The 24034-nt window shown below is 39.2% G+C and overlaps 1 protein-coding gene across 32 annotated transcripts in view; it reads right to left on the reverse strand.

The window, feature by feature from the left end:
- The window catches only part of ZNF438 (zinc finger protein 438), a 388718-nt gene that overhangs the window by 53081 nt on the left and 311603 nt on the right, over positions 1-24034 (reverse strand). The window contains exon 1 of one of the 32 annotated variants that reach the window (XM_082619996.1): positions 2044-2170. The exons of the other annotated variants lie outside the window; for them this stretch is intronic. The gene's annotated coding sequence lies outside the window, so the exon portion shown is untranslated. Of the gene's footprint in view, positions 1-2043; positions 2171-24034 lie in introns of those variants that run through there. 32 annotated transcript variants of the gene reach the window in all.

The raw sequence follows: 24034 nt of genomic DNA on the forward strand, positions 1-24034 counted from the left end.
CTTCCCGGATCAGGGCTCGAACCCGTGTGCCCTGCATTGGCAGGCAGATTCTCAACCACTGCACCACCAGGGAAGCCCTCCCTGTTCTTTTCTTAAAGCCCCCATTTCTTTTTTTTTTTTAACATCTTTATTGGAGTATAATTGCTTTACAATGGTGTGTTAGTTTCTGCTTTATAACAAATTGAGTCAGTTATACACATACATATATCCCCGTATCTCTTCCCTCTTGCGTCTCCCTCCCACCCTTCCTATCCCACCCCTCTAGGTGGTCACAGAGCACGGAGCTGATCTCCCTGTGCTATGCGGCTGCTTCCCACTAGCTATCTGTTTTACATTTGGTAGTGTATATATGTCCATGCCACTCTCTCACTTTGTCCCAGCTTGCCCTTTCCCCTCCCCGTATCCCCAAGTCCATTCTCTAGTAGGTCTGCATTTAAAGTCCCCATTTCAAAGGACAATTCTCAGAAATTAAAATGCGCAGTGGAATAAGCATGCACAGTTAATGCTTACCAGTAAAGAGCTAATCCTTAGATTGAGCCTCTATTGCTAGTTACAAAAAAGGAAACTTGATTCAAATGGACGCAAGCTTCCGTGTTCTCCTGGAAAAACTATGAACAACAGTCTGACTCCCTCCTGTGTGTGCTGGCCCACGAGAACAGACATTAGTGAAAATGCCCCAGAAGAGGGCTGCAAACGGCAGGTCACTAAGACTTTCTCTAAATGACTCTTTATTCCCCTAATTTAAATTTGCCTCCTGCTTTGCTGTACACAGTGGCATTTATAGATTTATAAGGTTTGTCTATTACTGGTAGATAAGCAATAAACACTGTAAGCAGAGACACCTTCCTTGTAGCAGTTACGGTAAAACTTAACTTAAATCACAACCTATTGGCATGATCTATTTTCTTCGTCAGGTCTTTACCCATCTGTTGGTTCTATATGTTGACGTTCCAAATGCAAGTGGATACCCAAACAACTAACTCTTTGAAGGTCATTTGAAAAAAATTTTAGGGTATAAAGTTTATTTCCGTGTAGTCTTAAATTGCCAAAGTGGCTTTTAGAAATTATAATAAACTGTTATTGCTCCATATAACTGCAGAATAAAAACATCTCTGAAGAACTTGACATTGTAAGACTTTGGCTGGCCAAGGAAATAAGAATTGCTAAAACTGGATTCATTTCAGTTATTCCTCATTAGAAGGTAGTTACTTGCCAGAAAATTATTTCAGAGTCTATTTTCAATACTTACACCAAAATGAGGAAATTTAAATGACAGATGATCTCTACAGCACTGGAGACCATCAGCAAGGCCAAGTACATTATAAGACCCTGAAGATGCAGGCTAGGCCAAAAGAGGCTCCAAGACCAAAAGGGGCTCCAAGACCGAAATTCATCTGGCAAATACTAAAAAAATGTATCTAGTTTTCTCAAAAAATTTTTTAACTTTCCCCAAATATTTGCTATCAGCAAATTGCATAGCTCTACATAATGTGTGACTGCCTTGGTAAGAAAGACCTAGTTCTCAAAAGACAAAAAAAACAAAGAACCATTCATGTTACTTGAAGTTGTCCATACAAAGTGTGACTGAGGAAAACCTTTGGCTCAGAAATGACCCTCTGACCCACTCACTTTCAAAAGCCCAGCATCCAGGAGCCACGCCTTACACGCCCTCCCTCACTTCCCGTCTCTAGGCCTTCTCCAGATAGTGTCAATTTTATCTCTTACAAAGCCCTCAGGTATGTCCATTTCTTCTCAGCTCCACTGCCAATCACCTGGCGTCAGATGCTCTACCATCCCCTGAGAGACCACTGAATACCCTTCTACCTGCTTCCACGTCTGCTCCTGCAACCAGCACGGCCACAGTGATGCTCTCGTAACACACAGCGTGCCGTGCGGTCCAGAAGGAAAGCCACTACGAGCCCTGCTGCGCCCAAGAGGCTCTGCACAGTCCGGCCTCGGTCCGCTTCTGTGTCTCCTCCTGCACCCTCACCCCCACTCTCTGTGCCCAGCCACACTGGCCTTCCTCCAACCCCCAGAACATACCGTGGCTCTGTCGTCCAGACGGCCTACATGCTGGTCCCCCTCCCTGCGACGCCTCTTTTCTTCGCGATAACCTGAATCCATCCTTCAGATCTCAAGGCAGTCTCACCTCCTTAGGAGGACCGTCTTTTGACCTCGTCTGGCTGAGATACCCCCTGTTGATAGTGAACAGGTATCTTTTTCCCTCAGATCACTGACCACAATTGTAATTATACTTAGATCATGTCTAGTACTCCGGACCAGGGGTACTACCCCCAACAGACAAGCAGCTCTAGAAGGCACGGTTCACACCCCTTTGTGTTCATATGGTGCCCAAAGCATCTGGGGCACAATAACAGAGCACCCAGGAGGGGCTCAGGTAAGATTTATTTATTTATATTGGTGATACAATTCACATACCATAAAATTCACCCTTTATAAGTGTACATTTCAGGGGCTTCCCTGGTGGCGCAGTGGTTGAGAATCTGCCTGCTAATGCAGGGGACACAGGTTTGAGCCCTGGTCTGGGAAGATCCCACATGCCACGGAGCAACTAGGCCCGTGAGCCACGGCTGCTGAGCCTGCGCGCCTGGAGCCTGTGCTCCGCAACAAGAGAGGCCGCGATAGTGAGAGGCCCGCGCACCGCGATGAAGAGTGGCCCCCGCTTGCCACAACCGGAGAAAGCCCTCGCACAGAAACGAAGACCCAACACAGCAAAAATAAATAAATTACTAAAGTGTACATTTCAGTGGTGTTTGGTGTATTCACAAAGTTGTACAACTCTCACCACCATCTAATACCAAACTATCCCATCACTCTACCCCACTGCCTGTCCCTGGAAATCACTGATTTACTTTCTGTCTGTATGGATTTGCTTAGTCTGGAAATTTCATATAAATAAAATCATTTAACATGTGGCCTTTAAAAAAAAGAAGCAGGCATTTATAGCTATAAATTTCCCTCTAATTTCTTTAGTTGCATCCTGTAAATTTTGGCATGTTGTATTTTAAGTTACTTTATATCAAGGTATTTTCTAATTTCTCTTGTGATTTCTTCTTTAACCCATTGGCTATTTCGGAGTATGCTGTTTAACTTCCACGTAATTGTGAATTTCCCAATTTTCCTTCTGCTACTTATTTCTAATTGCATTCTACTGTGGTCAGAGAACATACTTTGTATGTTTTTGATCCTTTTTACATTTATTGAGGCTTGTTTCCTGGCCTAACGGGTAGTCTATCGAGGAGACGGAGCCATGTGGAGTGGAAAGAATGTGTACTCTGCTTGTGTTGAGTGGAGTGTTCTATACATGGCGCTTAGGTCTAGTTGGGTTACCTTTCTAAGGGTTCACCATTCCACGTAGTATCACCCTAATGGTAAGAGGTATACACAGTGAAGTCTGTACTTCGGATTTGCCCTTAAACACATTTATTCTGAAGAACTCTAAGGAGAGCAAAGTAGGAAATAAATGTAGCTGTTCTACCTTTCCTGATTAATATCATATCTATCTCATGGCCATGGTGTAAAAAAAATGATTTCAAAAACCTTGCCAATAAAAAAGTTAGTACAAGTGCAGTGAAATGTGAAATGCTATTTTAAACAACTAATACTGAAATTTAGTTTGCCCAAGCACTTTCTGAAAGAAAGATCATATTTTGCCTGATATAGCAAAAATAAATTTCACAATATAGAAACTTCATTTATGAAATATACTCTGGAAGTAGCATCCATTGCAAACTTTTCAAAAGTAGGCCTTATGAGGCAAATATGGAAATTATGATACATCAGTGTGCAAAAATTTTCTAATAAAATCTTTGTATTATTCTTATATAAGGTTTGCAGTTATTTCTCTCAAAATGTGTAGAAGATAAAATTTGCTGAGTTTCTTCAACATACTTAGGAAACATAATTGGATTTTCAAACTTGAGAGAACAATGCAAAACAATATCACTTGTATAGCATGAAGGTCACATCTACATTTACTGAAAAAAAAGACACAGTATTTAGGATCTTAAGCAAAATCCATAAAATTATTTACCTTATTCTACTGTAAAATATAAAAGCTTACCACTTTAGTAAAGTACTAAGATTTCTCAATGTACATGTATGTGAATATGAACTAAACAATGACTACTGAATTATACGAAGTTACAAATCCAAAGACATGGTTAAGTTTTGGTTCTGTTTATCACATAATCAACACTCAGTAACTCACACAAAGCATCCATGAGCTACTTCTAAATCACTGACATCTTTACTTGGGCAACAGGAAAATTCAACTCCAAAAATACAACACAAGTTTCTAACGGACTAAACTGCAGAGTTCCTGGCTCTGGGCTGAGATTTTATATTTCCAAAAAAAAAACAGAACTCAAAGTCCAAACCTAACACCTGAAATGATAAATCTCAGAAAACTACTTTGTACTCTAATTTGCTTTTCCTAGTCCTAGCCCTACTCACTCTTCTTCATTTTCACCCTGAACACCTACCTTTAGAGCCTATGTCGTCTCACTGAAAGTAATAAAAGCATTTTACTTCTTAATACTGCATGGTGAATCATTTTCAGACTTATAAGTTTCAAGGTGGTGTTAGTAATAGAAGGGTGCTTTCCATCCCCAAGTAACGACATTAACTACATGATCTAACTGCGTGTGAGAAAGTTACGTATCGTGAAGGCATTTTAGAAGGAGCTGTGGCTTATGCAGTCACGGCAACCACCATGAAACACTGGCCTGAATCTAAGAATACATTTGTCATGCTGGCACGTCATGCCTTCTTCCAGTTTTGATAACCGTGTCAGGATATATCCACACAACTATGGTACACATAGATGGCAGTGATAATACCAGGGATGCAAAGAGATCTCTGAAACTGTCTGCATGACCAAAATCAAGGTAACAGCAGGAACATCTACTCTTATTCACAGTGTGCCTGGCTAGATCTTCTTTCACATTGGTTCCTGAGGCTCCCAAGCTCAACCGAGCACTTCTGGAGAAGCAAGGTCCTGGGGGTCTCTGCATCCTCCCCATGCCTGGATGAAGAAAGACTTAAGAGCACAGTTACCACGTGTGAAAGTGGGGAAGAAGGTTCAGCTGAGGCTATTCCTTCTTCATACCCTCTTTTCTCTTAGCTGTCATGAACCAGAAGCCCCTGGTTTTTTCCTGCTGCCTTTCCGGCCATCCTTGGCCATTAAGTCTTGGAGCTCCTCAAGGTAAACATGGGGTCTCACTTTATAGTCTCTCCCTAGGAGATCTCATCCACATCTACAGCTTTATTTATCACATTAACAAACACAGGCACAAGGGTAAGGAGAGTTACTTGTATAATAATAGGCTGTATGAAAAGAGCTAGTTGGGTAATCATAGGCTACATGAAAGAAAAAAAAAACTAAACAGTAAATCTGCTGGAATCAAAACAAGGACCTGTCTTGCATGGTATCAGCTACTGTCTTTTCTACAATCTTGCCAATTTTTATTAGAATGAGTTATTGTCAGAAAACAGCATTCTTTTTTTTTCCTACTGGAAATGTGTGTACAGCTGGCAAATCATCTGCTCTTAGTACGTTAAGACGCAGACAAGTCCAATCGAAATGACTGAAAGGATACTAAAAACTTACCTGGAATTTTAATTGATAGGTTAATAGTAACATATCTTAAACCACTTTTAAACTGATATTTTAATTATCTCATATTTTATGTGTGTGTACATGTGAAGGCTAAAAATCAAAATAGATTTTGCTGGATGCCACTCAATGATGAAAAGGAACAAACTACTGATACACACAAGAATATGGATGAATCTGAAGGGAATTACGCTAAATGAAAAAGTCAACACTAAAGATTATATACTCTAAGATTCCATTTATATAACATTATTGAAATGACAAAATTATAGAAACAGAGGGCAGATTAGTGGTTGCCAGGGGTTAGGGCTGGCACGTGGGGGAGACAGGTGAGTATAGTTATAAAATGGCAACTTGAGAAATCCTTGTGATGGAACTGCTCTGTATCTTGACTACAGTAGACACAAGAAGCCATGCATGTGACAAGTGCACAGGAACTAAATACATATATCCACAAATGAGCTCAAGTAAAACTAGGAAAATCTGAATAGGATCTGCATTGTATCAATGTTAGTATCCTGGCAGTTACATTTGGGGGAAACTATGTAAAGGGTACATGGGTTATTTCTTCTAACTGCATGTGAACTTACAGTTATCCCCAATTTACAATTTAATAACAACAACAACAAAATAGCTGTAAGGTGCTTACAGCACACTCGCAAAGACAGTTTAGATTATCCATCCCTGACTACAGAATTCTAATTTTTTAAAGTAGTTTTCCTCCAGTTCATCCACATTCCATGCTGTTGATGTCAGCCCATGAAGAAAGGCAGATTTAGGTCGACAAAAGGAGAAATGTCTTGAGGTTATAAAAAATACAATAAAAACGTATTAATATTTTAAAAAGTAGATCTTGAAATGCATTTGAAAGTTTGAGATCATAATGACATAAATAAGCATTTATGACCTAAGAAAAACTGCCTCCTTTGGTACTTTGAAGTATTATAAAAAAATCACACGGAATTAAATTACAAAGCTAACACACTTGTTTACGCAGCTGGTCTTTTTTAAAATTGAGGAACTTTAAACCTACAATTCTAATAGGCTTATTGGTGACACCCCAATCCTTTGAAAAATAAATGAAATATCATAAATCATCTGACAGTTCTTAAGCTTAGATTTTTATCATCACTCAGACACTTTAACAATAAAAAGCAATATGAAAGGATAGGATCTTGTGTATGTGACCTATAAAGTTTAAGACAGAAAATAAATCATACTATTAAATGTCATTTAGAACTCTAACTTCAATACTTAGGATTGAATTGGCATAATATTCTTCGTAATTCCTATGAGAATTCATACGAGTAGGGTAGCTTTCCTTACAAAATATTTCAGAACTCTGGCATTTCCTGTGATAAATGAAGCAATAAAGCTTTGGAATTGCAATTGGGTATATTTAAGCACTTCATATAGGCAACCGGACTGCCATCTTACTGGATATCTAGCACTATGAATTTATTATTTGGCATTCAAAGGAATGTTTGAATACTTATAAAAAGTCAAGGATTGGGGTAAGCCCTTTTCATTTTAAGCTACGAATTTAGGACCACATTATAGCTACAGAGTTCAATCTTTATTTTCTGGCAAGTTCATTTAATGAAAATCATTCACAAATTTTGCAGGAAATGTTGAAATGAAAAATCCATAAATACCTTGAAACTGCTTAAGATTCAACAGAAGAGCAGTAAGATCTAAGTGTTAGCCACAGCATCCTGAGAATTTTTATCATAGTTAAGTTTCAAGAAGATAAATTATGGGAGACATTCTCCATGACCCGACTGTAAGGTAAATTTAATGACTGGTCAATGATCAGTCCAAGTGACATTCCAATTCTTAAAAGTGTGCCTTCAGATGTCCCCTGGACTAGCATTAGGGGACTGAGGTCAAAACTGAGGTAAGACTGTAATCATCTTAGATTTCAGTCGTTTTTCAAATTCATTTTAGGATACAGCTATGGAAACCTTAGTCTCCAAATAAAGGCTTAACTAATGTCACATCCCTATCAGGCTGTGTACAGGAATTTAATAAACATTTGAATAAATGACTGAATTGATGATATCAGAAAGCCAACTTCTTATATCCTGCATATCATATTGTCACTAATAAAGAATTCTTAAAGATTAATTTTAAAATATACATTACGTTTCATGAAATTATTATTAAATATTGAATATATACCAAACAATATTTTTGCATATGTGTAAGTTATAATGAAAAATAATAACATGAACACCTGTCTTCCTACTGCCGAGATGAGGGAATAGAACGTTACCAGTCACTCCAAAGTCGTCTTTGTGGTCTTTCCCATTCCAGTTCCTCTCCTTCTTGCCATGCCTTCTCCCCAAACACCTTGAATTTTTTCCCTCACTTTCCTTTATAGTGTTAGCATATGTATCCTTCATCAAATCAAGAATCAAATCTTAAATTCTGTAAGATTTGGGATGGAATTATATTGGTTGGAATCATATTGGAAGCATTCTTATACATTCCTAAGGTTCACCTGTAGTGGTATGTTTCAACATGGCACAATTATGCCTTCTCTTGTTGATGGCTATCTGAGTTCTTTCTGGTCTTCTGGAACATTGTCATATGCGTTTCTCCATGTATGTCTGCAAGAGTTTCTATCTCTCGGAGTGGAACTGCTGGGTTGGTAGATGCACAAGTTGTTAGATAATGACAAAGTTTTTCAAGGTCGATCCAACTGACACCACCACTAGTGAGGGTCAGAGGGGTCGGCGTGCCCCACTGCATTGCCGGTCTGCTGGATATAAAACAGTACCTCCTTGAGACATTTTTTAAGCTTTTTTTCCCTCTCTTTTGGAGTGAAACTGACATACAATGACACGCGCTAATGTTAAGTGGACCATCCCATGAGTTTTTACAAATGCATATACCTTGTAACCCACACCATGAGCACACCTCAAAAAAAGTGCCTTCATGAGCCTTCCCAGCCATTCGCTGCTCCATCCCCTAGAGGCGACCACAGACAAAGTTTGCTTGTTCTAAAACTTCACAGAAGTGGAGAAACCCTGGCTGTATTCTTCTGGATGAGGCTTCTCTCAGTTAGCACGATGAGATTCAGTCAGTGCTGTTTCTTTCTCTCAGAGTAGTACTCTATTTTATGAACACACCAGTCTGTTTATCCATTCTCTCACTGAGACACCTGGGCTGCTTCTAGTTTTTGGCTATTATGAATGAAGTCATATATCCATATGCTATGTACTTCTTGTGAACATCTTACTTTGTGGACTTATATTTCCATTTTTCTTGGGTAGATACCTAGAAGTAGAATTGCTGGGTCACCAGGTAAGTGTATGTTTAGCTTTATAAGGAAACTTCCAGATCTTTTTCGTGAGAGGTTGCACTGTCTAACCCTCCCACACAATATGTAAGAGTTCCAGTTGCTCTACACCCTTATTCACATTTGGTGTCACCGAGCTGTTTAATTTTAGCCGTTCTGGTGGGTGTCTCACTATCGCTTTAACTTGCATTTCCCTAGTGACTAATGAGGCAGAACACAGGCTTACTGGCCATTCAAATACCATCTGTGGTGGAGTGTTGTTGTTACAAAGTGTCTTTTCAAATCATTTGTCCCCTATCCCCACTTTGTGTTTTTGTTCTGTAGCTGTATAAATTCATTATCTATGTAGCCCTTTGACAAATACAAGTTTTGTGAGTATTTTTTCCCAGTCTGTGGCTCATCTTTTTGTTTTCTTAATGGTGTCTTTTGATGACCACGTTTGTTTTTTTTAATTCTGATAAAATCTAAGTTATATATTTTTTTCTTATGGTTATTGCTTTCTACATTTAAATCTTTGCCTACCTCAAATCATGAAGATATTCTCTGATGTGTTTTTCTAAAAGCCTTATGGTTCTAGCTTTTACATTTAAGTAATATGATCCATCTCAAATTAATCTTTGTGCATGGTGCAAGGTAGGAATTGAGATTTCTTTTTTTCCATATGGATATCCAGTTATTCCAGCACCACTTACCGAAAATCTTTCCTTTCCCCACTTGGTTGCTCTGGGCCTTTGTTGGAAATCCAACGACCATATAACTGTGGGTCTCTTCTGGCCTCTCCATTCGGTTGCATCAATCTGCTTGTTGATCTTTATGGCAGCACCACACTATCCTGGTTACTGTAGCTTTATGGGTAGGTTAGGAAGTCAACTCCTCCAGCTATGATTCTGAGATTGTTTTGGATAGTCTCAGTCTTTTACATTTCCATATAACTTTTAGAATCAGCTTGCCAATTAAAAAAAAAAAAGCCTGTGGGATTATGATAGGGATTAAGTTGAATCTATAGGTCAATTTTGGGAGAACTGTCATCTAACTGAGTCTTCCAATCCACGAACATGTCATCCTTCTTCATTTATTCAAGTCTGCTTTGATTTTTCTCAGTAATGTTTTATTGTTTCCAATGTAGAAATTTTTGCATGACTTTTGTTAATTTTATTCTTAGATGTTGTACTTTTATTAAAAATGGGAAATAGGCATATTATTGACAATCTCAATTCAAAATAGGGCTGCTCCATCATACACACTCTTTTTGGAAATACTAAATACATCAAAATTCTGAGCAATTTAGTTTAATAAACAAATGAATAAACATAGTATGTTCTGAATAGTAAGCAAGACAAGAATTTCTAAAAATGGGACAAGGACTCCACAACTTGACAGTAAAATAAAGGAATGGATATAATCCAAGAGCATACATGCTGGAAATGGGATCAGGAGATTTCTTTAATCCACTCACTTTAAGTACATTCTGTGCTGGGACAAGAAGCGGGTTAGATGTATGACCACTTCTATCTGGAGCTGCACTGACCTTTTAAGGATGGGACTCTTGGCACCTCACTGCTCCAAGGCCAACTCTTTTTTGACTTCTGGCACACACAGTCATAACCAAGGGTTTCAAGAAGAGTAGTGCAAGAAGTATTTAGCTTCGACTTCTGAGCAGATATAACACAAGCCCTTGGTCCTCTGCTAAAGACAGGCCTGTATCCCAAAGCTCGTAGGTTTCCCACGTGGCCTCCTTTCTACTGCAACTTGTTTCACTCCTTTCACCTCACTGTGGTCCTCTTCCTCGTTCTCTGCTTCTTCCTGGTATCACTAATTTCATTTTCCATCTTCACTGTCTGATTTTTCAGACGTCTGTATTTATCAGGATCTGGGAGTGAATGGATCAAACCCTTCATCACACACCACATCCAGCCCTAAAAGGCACCATCCCTCCCTTCATCTTTGGCCTCTGCTTGCCTCTTGTTGGCTTCTTTTTTGGTTTCACTTTTTAGAAGTCTTTTCTCCATATGCTTTGCCTTAATTTTCTTCCCATACTCTTCTTGATCAAACGTGCCCTCTTCCTGAAGCCTATCTTCTGCTTTATCATGGTTGATACTACCATGATCCTCTTCCTTAGTATCCTTCACAATGGATTTCTACATTGGCGGCCACTGGTGAACCAACTTCCCTTCATCAGTAGTGTTATTTTCTTATTCACTTAAAGTGTTTCATTACTTTTTTTGTTTCTGCGATTTCCTTGATTTTTTGTGCCTCATCAGTACTAGGAGCAGACTGAGTCTGAGGCCCTTTTGGTTTGACCATCTTCGCTTCCATGTTTCCCCTCATCTGCCTCCTTTCCTCTTCCTCCTTTTCTTTATTAATACCATTGGCCAGCTTGTACTCTTCCTCTCCTGCTTCTGGCCTTTTTCTACCTTACTTAACGATGGATATTTTCTCACTGAAATAAGCTCTAAATTCTTCCACTTAGTCACTGGTGAGGGACAGAGCCTTAAGCTCATTAACAATTCTTTGGTCAGCTGTTTCTACACTTTCCGAAGGAATCTTATCCAAGGAGCTGCTTATAGTAAGACCAAGAAATACAGCCTATTTGGGTAAATGTAACTTGTTCAAATCAAATACTCTTTCATCCTTCATCAGATATACTTACATACGTAAGAAGCAAAATACCTTTGACCTCTTTCTTTTCATTGCTGATCTTGGGCTAAAGATGACTCCAGTTTTTGTTTTTGTTTCCTAGATGTCCATACATTTTTCTGGATTGATTTTTATTTCTTTCATAAGCACTTTCTACTCAAGAAGTTGCTGTACTATCCTTTTTTTCTTCTGAGGGAAGCAAAATTAATAAAGCAGGTCTATATGCTCTGTGAATATGAGTTGGTATCCTCTGGGCAATCAAAGTGAAGAACTCAATTCGTGGCCTGAATATCCAACACCCTGGCTATCGTATCAGTAGCAAAGAGCACAGTTCACTCTTTTGCAGATAAACTTATTACGGACTTGCATTTTTCTCATCTGCTGTTGTCAACCACAGAAGTCAAGAATAGAAATACCAGAGTATAGGCAGTAGGAAACTTGGTTTACGGACCGAACCTCTCGACAACTGGAAAAAAATATAATACTTCTCAAAAAGGAATATAGGATACTTATTTCTTACTTCAGCTCACAACCTATGTAGTTTTATTCCAAAGGGACAGGGATGCTATATTTTACTTTTCTCACCAACTCAAACATATTCAGAGATTTTCAAACTCAAGCACACAAGGTACAAGGTCTTTTACAGATCTGACTTGTTTTGCCTAGAAAAAAGCAAAGTCAATGTTTTTTAGAAAGATTTTTTTTTTTTATAACAGCATTAATAGTGTCAGCAAAGGTCCATGCCCAAGATTCTATTCTACTTCATCATGAACTAACCTTTGGAGACTGGTATCATGAACACTTACTGTTTCATCCTTGTGTTCAATAGTCAAACCTGTATGCAAACAAGTATATTTATGTGGTTGATCTTCTCAAACACCTTGTCTCAGGTCTTTCCATCAATGATGAGATTGCTGAAAAGCCAGGATTCTTTCCTAATTCTCAGAAAAGGCCTGAGAAATAGATAAGTTCTCTCACAGAAAGTATTATCAGGACCCAGAGTCTGTCTGTCAAAGTCTATTAAGAATGATAAAAAGCTTCCAGTACTGGGATAAGGAAAATCAAAGTCTTGCCAGATCCTGTTCTGGCAGCTCCAAGTACATCTTTACCCTGCAAAGCCAGGATTAAAAAAATCTGTTCTCTATTATTGCCTCCATAAAGGCCCAAAGGAATCATTTTTGAAAATTCTTTAAGTTCAATACTATTTGCTGGTTGACTTATACTTGAAGGGTTGTTTAAACAGATATAAAAAGCTCTAAGTTACTTATTCTTTTCTTCAAAATCTTTTAAGTATATTCCATTTTCTTGCACTGACTGAAATCTGAGGCCAACATAATTTCCCCCCTTATAAAAAAAACTCAACCTATTTGCCTGGTTCCCCAAAGGAATTGTTCTTTACCTCTGAGGTCCAGCAATTTCACTAGGCACAGACACACAGAACGCCCCTTTAACATGCAGATTCTAGTTGTCTTTTATTTCAGAAAAGCTTAGTCTCTAAATATTGGATTTACTTCATTAGTTTGGGTGTCTTGTTGTATCTATGATTATATATATGATGGACCTGTTCTGCCTGTCTTCTGTAACAGCAGTCTACAAATTGAGGTACATTTAGAGCTATATGAAGACTAAGAGATACGTCGGCGCAAATTCCAGATCCTCAATCTCCATCCTTCCTATTACTGATCTCTTCCGGAATGTACCTGAGGCTAAGGTACCATGCCAGCCTCTTCTCATTCCCTCTTCCCCTCCTTCACAATCACTCTTTTCCCACTTGACAAAAGAAATGCATACCACTCACAAATCCCGGCTAGTGCATTGCCTTGGAATATAAAAACCCTCCAGGAAGCCAAACCTGTAAATCCTCCTTTAATCAAAGCACTACAGTAAGGATTTGTTCACTCCCCATCATACATATAACATACCTATCTTATTAAGAAATGGAGTATGTGGGCCCATGTTAGTAAATTACAAAATCAGATACATAGTAGAATGAAGCAGTAATGAGAGTGTTTTTACTTAAGGATCTTACCTTCCAAAACCCTTACTATTGTACAAGACACAACTCAACTCTGGGAGACTTTAGGGAGTGCAAAGCAAAGAAATCTTGAAGGCAGCAGCATCACTGTATCCAGGCAACATGTGGCAAGGCTCTGTGCCTTATCTATTTGTCTGTGTTAGAATTAGAATTCAGCTGTGTGATGGTTGTCATGGAAACGTACATTAACATATTTATTTGAGCTGAAAAATCAAGTCGGATTTTTACTGACAGAAGGAAGTCTGACTTGGAAGATAAGTTTAAAGTTGATGACTAAGCTTTGTCAATTAGATTAAATGGCAACCATTTTCCCTAAATTGAGTGATGTACGTTATAGCTGCAAGGTTTTGATAAAAATACGTTTCAAACATATGTTAAGACAAAATATTCCTCTAAAAACTCATTGTATGTTGGTAAGTATATATTAAAATTAATAACGTTTCTAAATAACACTTTCTAAGCATATTGGGTTAAACAAGGTGCCTCTAAGTAAAAGAGTAATAAATATAACAGTTATTTGATAAATCTTAGTTAAGCCTTTTTAATAAACTTTCCCAAACTGAGAAAGTGATAATAAATCCCTTTCAAAGTCAGATGGTTTCCAATTCTTTGCTTTCCACAAATGATTGAGTAATTGGGTTGTTGGTAGATAGATCATTAAACTAATTTATAGATCACTTTTTGATTTCTGGCACATAATTCAGAAGGATGAGAAAAGTTAATAACTGATGCAGTTCTGGCATACTGTAAACACTGATATTTTAAACCCAAAGGCGTTACATCATCTTTTAAATGTCTGTCTGACTTGGCTCCCTTCTCGCTTCTCTAATCCCTATGACCTCACTCTTTTTCTGTATCATCTCTTTTCCCTTCCACGCCTTCCAATTTTGTTTTCATTCCTTTGGTAGTTTTGTTTTTTTCTTTCAACTGTTCTTTCCTGGGTTCTGCTTCTAATTTTATAATTAAACCTAATTATAATTATTAACTTATAACTGATAATTTCACCATTTCCTATTTTGCGTGTGGTATGACATAGGAATCCAACAGTATGCTCTTCCATATGAGCAATCCCTTGCCCCAACTTGATACATTGAAAAACCTACCCGTCCTTTCCCCCAGTGGTTTACAGTACCAGTTTTGTTATAAATCTAGGTTCCATATATAGATGGATCTGTTTCTGAATTCTCTATTCTTTCCATTGGCCAATTTGTATATCTTTATATCATATACTGGCTTAATTATTATAATTTTACATTGTCACAATATACGTAGGAAAGACACTTTGCCTTCACTTTGTCTTTGTAATTCTTGGACCACTCCTCTACCATGTTAAGTTCAGAATTATAATGCTAAGCATCACCAAAATAACAACATTAAAGATGAATAATAGGGCTTCCCTGGTGGTGCAGTGGTTGAGAGTCCGCCTGCCGATGCAGGGGACACGGGTTCGTGCCCCGGTCCGGGAAGATCCCACATGCCGCGGAGCGGCTGGGCCCGTGAGCCATGGCCGCTGAGCCTGCGCGTCCGGAGCCTGTGCTCCGCAGCGGGAGAGGCCACAACGGTGAGAGGCCTGCGCACCGCAAAAAAAAAAAAAAAAAAAAAAAAGATGAACACTACTACCACTAGGAGTAGTAATGTTAAAAACCCCCAAATTTGTTAGGAATTTGATTCTAGGTGCATTGAGCGAATTAATATCTTTGCAACATTAAGTTTTCCAATCCATTAATACTGTGTTTCTCTCCATTTAATTGGACTGTAGCTAATGTCTTTCGATAAAAGTTTATAACTTTCTCAATAAAGGCTGTAGATGTTATTTGTAAGATTTATTCAAATGCTACTTACATTGTGCCTCTACTGTAAATTGTATATTTTTTAAATTGCATTTTCTACAGTAACTCCAACTGTGGAGAAACCTGGCGACAGCAGGTGATGAAGGCTACCATTGCCAGTGATGTCATGTTGATTGGATGTGACATAATCATGAGAAAACAACAGACAAACCCAAATTGAGGTCCATTCTACAAAGGATCTGACCATTACTCTTCAAAGCGTCAGGTCCCAGAAAGAAAAGATCAAGAAATTGCTGCAAATTGGAGTAGACTAAAGAGATAACAGCTACCTGGGTTTGACCCTGAAACAGAAAAAGGACATCAGTAGAAAAACGGGGAAAATCTGAATACAGCCACAGTTCAGTTAATATTATTGTATCAATGTTAATTTCTTAGTTTGAGAAGATATACCATGGCTATGTAGGATGTTAATTATTTCAAAATAAAATGTTTTTTAAAAATTACATCCTCTGTTTTGTTTCTGTTTTTGCAGGTCCATAGAAATGCAATTGGCTTTTCCACACAGATTTTGTATCCAAAAACCTTGCTCAACTCTCTAGTTAATGCTAAGAATTTAGCTGCAGAGTTCTGGAAAATTTCTACATAGACATTTATATCATTTGCCAATAGTGACAGTTTTTTTCTTCCTTTCCATTCCTACACTTTTTTATTTTTATTTTTTTTAGGTTTTTCTCCCCTATTTTACTCTGCCGGCTAGGATCTCTGGTACAATATTGATTAGAAATGGTGATATCATGGATCCTTATCTTTTAAGAGTTAAGTTATATCTGCTAATAGCCAGAGATAATTTTAATTTCATCAGAATAATCTAAGGAAACTAAATTGCTTTTGCCTTGAACATTTCTATCACAGAGATAGCAATACCCTTTAAAAAAATTTTCCAAAGCTAAAATGTTTATTTGAAAAGCATAAAAGAATACACAACACAGAGAAAAAGAAGTGACGTGAAGACAAAAAAGAAAAGCAATATGGTATTATGTTATTAAAAGAAAATAAAAGCTGTGACATTAACCTTGTAGACAACTAACATCTTCCAAACTTTGCTTTCCCGCCTCATGGTGTGGAGCTGTCACTGAGAAGTAGTGTCAAGCCAGAGTCCACATTTCCAAACCCTCCCCCCTTGCACCAGAGGTGGTCTTGTGCATAGCTGTCCCCAAAAGAATGGGGCTGAATGTCAGATCTCAGGTAGAGGCTTTCCAGAAGCAGGTGAGGTAGCTTCCTGCTCCTTCCCCAGCTACTGGAGGACTCAGAGGTGATGGAGGACACCTTCAGTTTACTGCTCATTAGCAAGAAATGCACTTTAATCAGGCTGAAGCTGTTATGTTTTTGTGGTCCACTTACTATAGCACTTAGCTTTCCCCAACTAACATAAAAAATGGTATCTTTAAGTGGGGTGCAGACCAAACAAAAAAAAATCTAAAATATATGACAACTGCTTAGCAGCCCGGCAGCAGGCAAGGGAGAGACCAAGTAAAGGATAGAAGGACAGTCATGTCACACAGTCACAAAACTTTTAAGACAAGTACTGCTTGTGAAAAGGGATCCATGATGATAGAAGTCGAGAAGTGGCTGTCTCCAGGGAGCTAACTGGAAAGCGGCCTCCATCTGGGGCAATGGAGATGCTCTATATCTTAGTCTTGGTGGCGGCCTACACGGTGTATACGACTGTCAAGCTCACTGAACCGAAAGCTATGTGTTTGCTCTATGTAAATTATACCTCGATGCTTGAAAATGCCTGAGATAGCTTCAGAGCTATCTAGCTCTAACTAAGTGTTAACTAAGGGTCTAACTAAGCCTATAGGGAAAAAGAGATGGAAAACAATATCAGAATAACATTATTACTTGCTGCATTTATTGAGAATTTACAAGAAAGAAATCTGCACAGGCAAGAAGTGACAGGTCTGAGAGCAGAACTGAAAGGGAGTAGAGAATCCAAAAATCTGGAGGCTCCCAGGGTTCGAAAATCTGACCGCTTCTGGATTTTACACAGTAAGAGAGGAGACTGAAAAAGGCTTTGAGCAAAAATGGCCTGTTAGGTTTTCTCAGGTGAACAGAGGGAAGTCAGCTTTGCTGCCGATCAGGCTGAGCAAGTGAACTTCCCAGGAAGCCTATTTCAAATGGCCATCCAAGGGCCCCCATACACTGAGAGAGGGGGGAACGGGAGACAGGAAGCAAAGGAATAAATTAGGCGTGGGGCTTCCTGGCATGCTTTTTTGGCTAGAGTGACCATACACAATTTACTGTCCAACCCGGGACAGTTTTGAGAGTAAAAGAGGGCATTATCACTTAACCTGCACGAGGGATATACACTGAGACTGTCCCTGACAGATGGGACACGTCACCCCTCCGTCTGGCATATGGAGTCAACTACAAGGAGGGAGGTCAGAAGCCAGCTAAGTTTCTGAGGGAATAACATTGCCAGCCCCCCACCCCCTAAGCCTTGCCTCTAAGCCTCCAGCTGACTCCTAAAACAATGCTCTAACCACCAAAACTGCATGATCATAAAGTAGGAAACAAAGGTCACACAGCCTCCAAGGTGGGAATATTCCCCCAATGTCTGTATAAGTGTGACCTTGGCAGAAGATGGGCAAAGAAGAACCTTCCAGAAGACATTCAGGTCCTAGGGAATAATGAACAATGGGAACCCGTGTCCCCCGCATCGGCAGGCGGACTCTCAACCACTGCACCACCAGGGAAGCCCTATTATTCATCTTTAATGTTGTTATTTTGGTGATGCTTAGCATTATAATTCTGAACTTAACATGGTAGAGGAGTGGTCCAAGAATTACAAAGACAAAGTGAAGGCAAAGTGTCTTTCCTATGTATATTGTGACAATGTAAAATTATAATAATTAAGCCAGTATATGATATAAAGATATATATGGAGCTCCTTCTAGAGAGCAGGGCCAGAGTCTAAGCAAGGGACATCTTCTACCCCAGGCAACAGTTCTTCCAAATGCGTCTTGCCATTCCATTTTTTTGGGTCACTGTCAGTATTCCTAATTCTAAATGTTCCCTCAGCTTCAGAAAATTAAACACAAACTTGTAAGTTGCAACTTGGGCCTAATGCAGTAAATTATGGACACTACACGTAACGTGATGGTGGTGAGAATAAAGTCTTTTACAAAGAGTCTTTTACAAAGATCACTCACTGAACTGCCTGCCAGGAGGCCATGTTTCTCCTCCAACCCTCGCTGTTAACTGTATGACCCTGGATAAATCATAATTTCTCCGGACTTCAGTTCCTTCATTTGTAAAATGAATAAGAGGATGCCTTCCCGTTCTATAATTCTAATTCAGAATTCTCGACCTCGCTGAGCCAAAAGAACTACAAAAATCCTCCACAAAATGTCATTACCTGGAGAATCCGTAAGAGACTGGGTCTGGTTTTTACAGCAAAAGCAACTCAGCACAATTCTAAAAAGTTATATTGGCAAGAAGAATCCTGGCACTTTTTCATTTCTTGACTTTTCTATATTATTTTGTTCTCATTATAGTACATTAAGGAATAAAATATAACCATTTTTAAGTGGAAAAAGACACTTGCCTTCCATTTCATTAGGCTTTCGGAACTAGTCCAAAAAGAGGAGGGAGCTGCACTGCACTTAAAATTTCAATTCTTTTGTAATGTTCACAACCTAAAATTTTGAATGTTTTAAAAACCAAAATGCTATTTGGAGAAGATTTTTAATCCAAAAATACCATAATAATACATTTTATTCATTATATAGTCAAAATAATATTCATCAAATCCTAAAAATATTATTTTTTCAAATAATTAAAATTTGAAAAAAGTATTTGCTAAATTTCAACTTTTGATGCCTCTAATTTCTGGAAGAAATTAGCACTCAGGACTGTCTTCTACACTGATAAAAGATAAGACAAAAACTAATATTCTACACTGATACTTTGTTACTCACAATTAATATAGTTTTATACATGTATAAAAATAAGAGCCAAACATATTTGAAAGGTAGGACCCAAAGTTTGTCACTTCAAATCACAATATGTTGTTGGGAATTCCCTGGCGGTCCAGTGGTTAGGACTCAGCGCTTTCACTGCCAGCCCAGGTTCGGTCCCTGGTCGGGGAACTAAGATCCCACAAGCCATGTGACACGGCCAAAAAAAAAAAAGATATCACAGTATGTTGGGACAAAAAAAAAAAAGAGAAGTATTTTGCAGATCCTGCTACCACATACCCTAGTATCATCAGTGAGTCTCTAAATCAGTCATATGTATTATCACTGACTATAAAACTATGGACCAGATGTTGGACTATCACACAAAACCAAGACAGATCAACTCCACAGTACCTTGAGAAAAGATCACTCAATTATCTGTTGAGTGAATCAGTGAATCAAAAAATACATAAAATATTTATGTATTTATGGTGCAGAAAAGCACCATAAAATATCCTAAATCTCTGGAACACAAATTTGCAGGTGTACCTCAGATTATATAAAAACTTTAAGCTTAAATAATGGAAAATTTGTAAGTGGAATATTTTAAATGTACTAAGGAAACTAGAGATATTTGACAGTAACTAACTCTCAGGTAAAAGAAGAAATGCTTTTTAATGACAAAAATTATCCCTTAAGAGAATATTTCACAATTTATGTTTCTGTATCAGTACTGATGTTGAGAGGTCTTGTTTGTTCTTATCCAAAACACTTTGTATATGACAATTTTTCTTCTCTGGAAACTTTACCATTTATCTTTTCTTTCTGTTCTAGGAAAGTGTCTTGTATTATTTCTTTGATAATTCTCTCCAAATTTTCTCTTGTATTAGCGAGTGACAGAATCTTCTGGACTGTGTCTCTAATTATTTCTTCCTCAAATTTATTTTTCAATCCCTCTGAGGAATTGATTTCAGCCACCACATTTCTAATTTTTGTCAGTTACTTCTTGTTCTTTAATTTTCCTCTCCTATAATTCTCCTTCTTAAAAAGGATTCTGCTATGCAAAATCTCACATTTTCAGAGATAGTAATTACAGTTTGTTTCTTAAGTTCCCTACTGTTTTGTCCCCTCAGAGTTCTTTATTTTTGTTTGCTTTATCTCTGCTTTCATATGGGAGGTATTCCCAAATATCTGTTGATCCTTGGCTGGCTCTCCCTATTTAAGTGTAAATTATTAGTAAAGCAAGATGGCGGCTCTGCCTGTGGGCTGAGCTTGTTGAAGGTCAGTTTCACTGAAGAGCAGGTGGGGAGCAAGCTGGCTTTCCCTGTGGAGAACCCCTATAGGAAGTTTCTCTGGGACCAGTCAGGCTCTCTGGGGAATCCTCCAGCACCTGACTGGGGACTTGGCTTCCTGATGCTCTAAGAGCAGGACGGATGTTTACTTAACCCCACCCTCTACTGCTCCCGTGTCCCTGAGCCTCAATTCTCTGAAGTTTCAACATCTCCAGAGAATAAACGTTCCATTGCCTGGGCTGTGGGGAAGGTAGTTATCTGGCTGGGGTGAGACAAGGATCCGAGTGTCCAACTGGTCCTTTCATAGACTTTCAACGGGTGGGGTCTGTTTCCAAGCGGATGCTTTAGCTCCTTCTCCAGCCTAACCTGAGGCCTCCTAAGGTTCTACAAGGCAAAGCTGCTTCCTGGCATGTTACTCTACTCTGTGGGAGCCTAGGTGTTCACTGTCCTCAGCTAAGTCACAGGGTCATATAACTTCTGTGTTCATATTTGTGGATTAGGGTTACTAATGTCACCTACTTTTTATCAAAGATAGAGCTGGAATTTTTTTTCTTATTTCCTTTGTTTTGGATGGATTTTGTAATAGGAGAAGGCAGAAAGTTCTCTATTTGCCATCTTAAAATCAGAACTTACAGTCTCTACCACACACCATTTGTAAGGCTTTGAGGTCACTACAGTTTTGGTCTGCTGAGCACACGCTCCCACCACCCTTCTTTGAATTCCTTTGGAGAAAGCCTCTCTCGCTGCATGAGGCCCCAGGGGGGCTTCCAGTCCCTGGACCACACCTCTTTACTGCAGCACTGGGAAATCATGCCCTCTGCTGGGCCTCAGTGATGATTCATCACACACGGGGTCAAGGAGGGTTGATTTGCATCTTCTCTAAGGCAGGCAGCAAGGTGTTTAGCCCCACAAGTTCTCTTTCTGTTGGGACTGCTCAGCTGGGAAGATGACAGTCTCAAGCCGCTGCCATTCATCTCACTGATCACATGCTGTCTGGAGAATGACGAATAAAGAAACCAGCAGAGCTGAAAAAGAGTCCAGATGAGATCATCCGAGTTCCTGGCTGCAACCATGCCTGACGCCAGATGTACCTCTGGAAACCGTAGTTATATAAACAATTAAGTTCCTTTGATTTTCATAAGCTGGCTTGAACTGGCTTTCTTGCATTTGCAACTGAAGGAGTCCTGATGAATTCATCATTTAATTGAAATGTTCCAAATTACTAATAATTGAATGACACAACACCACTTCTTTGCCAAAAATTAAACAGCCTAACTTCTTTTATTAAAATAAAATCACAAATAGTAAATATCATACCCATATGTCCCTTTCACCATTTAGGTAAGATACTTTGATTTTATTTGAATATTCTCATGTTTTCAGGACAGTACTACCTTGGAGAATGAGGCACATATACGTTCTGTAGTACTGCATACCCAATAGCTCTAACCTGTAGAACAATTTTCTTCCAGGGACTTCAGAAAGTCCTGTCATTTCTTTAAACCTTCTCTACTGGAGTTCTCAGTTTTTAATAAAATTCAAGTTGTACGGCTGTCTTACATAAACGCTATGTGGAAAAATGAAATAATATATCTCAAAATATTTGGTCCCTTTGGAAGAAAAGTAGGGTTTAAATGTAAAGAATTATTCAGCCTCAGTCTCTGACCCAGAGACGGGAAACCAGGATAATTTCAATGCAAGGGTTTATGGGAAGGAGGCAGACAGTAAAAACATGCTTCCAAGGAGGCAGGCGGGGATACTTAGAAGTAATGTGTTCCTTGGATGCTCTCCCTGGACTAACCTCCCCAGTGTTATCTCCGGGCCACTGTGCTCACCAGCCCGAGTCAACATCTAAGCCTCTAGGTCTGAAGTTCCTGCCTGGGTCTTTATCACTTTCAAGTGCCTCTCGAGGCTGGGCAGGTAATCCAATACAGTGAGGAGACTAAACATTTTTAATGTATTACGATTATTTTATTTGCAGGAAAAAGTAAATCTTATTAACATTCCAGCCTCTCTCACTCTCTTTTTTATTGGTTTAAGTTTTTTTTTTTTCATGCAGCATTTCTATCTATTATTTCTACTTTGTCCATGGCTTGCTTCATAATGCTATCTTAAATAACAGCTTTGGGCACGGAAACTCCTTGCATGCACAGAACTTATGTATATGAGTAAGAGTGAGTAACAGTGAAGATAATAATGGCTCAGTTTACTGAAACTTGGCACGTGGCATACACTGTTCCAAGTACTTCCCATGTATGACCTCACTCTGTCTTCACTTCAGCCCTGGGTGGTGGGTACCATCATCCTCATTTGACAGATGAGGGCAGGGAGTCACTGAGAGGGGTAGGCAGCTGCTCCAGTATTACAGAGCAAACAAGTTGTAAGTACGAATCCAGGCACCCTGTTCCAGGGACCTCTGCCCTTAAACTATTACCCTGCACTCCACCAAGAAATACACCATCAGTTATGGGTCGAATTGTGCCCCTGCAAACTGTTACACTGAAGCCCTAAGTCCGGGTACCCGTGAATGTAACCTTATTTGGAAATAGGGTCTTTGTAGACATAACTCAGTCAAAACGAGGTTGTCCTGGATTAGGGTAGGCCCTACTACACTATGACTGCTGTCCTCATAGAAGACAACCTGGACACAGGGGAGACAGCCGAGAGGAGAGGGGGGCAGAGGCTGGAGCGATGCTGCCAGAAACCGAGGAGCACGGGGGGCTACCGGAAGCTAGAAGAGGAAACACGGATCCTCGCCTGAGGCCTCGGACGGAGCAGGACCCTGCCAACACCTTGATGTCAGATTGCTAGCCTCCAAACAATGAGAGAACAAACTTCGGTTGTTTGACGCCACCCAGTTTATGGTACATTGTTACAACAGCCCTAGGAGAATAACACCGTCTTTCACTTATACTGAAATATGCTATCCTATCAACCTGTTATTTCCAATTTTAACACAAATGGCAGTATAAGCAACATTTAACTTTCCTCTTCATTCTATTTAAAGGAAACCAACAGCCAGGGGTGGGACTGTGAGAACTGGAAAGCACAGGCTCCCATCTCATTGAGGCAACTTCTCATCAGCTCTAACGGACGACAGCCACCTGCAAAGGTAGGACTAAAGCTGCCACATCTGACAGTTTTCAAGAGAACCCAGAAATCTGGATTCGTACATTAAATTAATTAACAGCAAATTCAATTAGGAACTAGTTAGAATAATACTAGTTAATAACGAACTCGTGTTTAAAAAGAACATTGTGCAAGCCAAACATGGTCCACGACTACGGACAGTCTCTGCTTTGTATGTTTAGTTTGCTTCCTGTGTCTCCTTTCCCTTCCTGGAGGCATCCACCCGCCACATGTAGGAAGCAGGCACAGT

The sequence above is a fragment of the Mesoplodon mirus genome, assembly GCF_964341445.2.
Source record: "Mesoplodon mirus genome assembly, chromosome: 4".
In the NCBI taxonomy this organism is placed as follows: domain Eukaryota; kingdom Metazoa; phylum Chordata; class Mammalia; order Artiodactyla; family Ziphiidae; genus Mesoplodon; species Mesoplodon mirus.